Genomic DNA, 461 nt, shown 5'->3' on the forward strand with positions numbered 1-461 from the left:
ATGCACGGAACTGTGACAAGGCGTGAACGATCGGGCTGCAGAAGAAATCTTTGCCTACTTGTTTTGGAGGCATTGTTAGGAGGCCATTGTCAGATCCCACTTGGTTGGGCTATGAAATGTTATCAAAAGGTTTGTAGAGGTGGGAATTGTAGAGGTACTAGGACAAGAGGAAGACAGGGTGGTGTGGGGCGAGGTACTATTGTCATGGGGGGGGGGGGAGATTAAGGTTGAACAAATGCAACAAGGTAGGAGCAAGGGAAATTGTGACGATTGTACAGGAGACAGGGTGGAGGACACTGGGAGAGAGGAAGGGTTGTCTTTTGAAGGTTGAATTAGAACCTAGGTAGGTGGTTCGGGGTGAGTCGGAGCCGTGATCAAAGGAGAGTCGGGGGTCGGTAAACTAGAGAGGTTTTATTCAGGAAGGCAACGTTCAATGCCCCTGGTAGACACAAAATCTGCAT

The sequence above is a fragment of the Penaeus vannamei genome, chromosome 21 (assembly GCF_042767895.1).
Source record: "Penaeus vannamei isolate JL-2024 chromosome 21, ASM4276789v1, whole genome shotgun sequence".
Classification (NCBI taxonomy): Eukaryota; Metazoa; Arthropoda; class Malacostraca; order Decapoda; family Penaeidae; genus Penaeus; species Penaeus vannamei.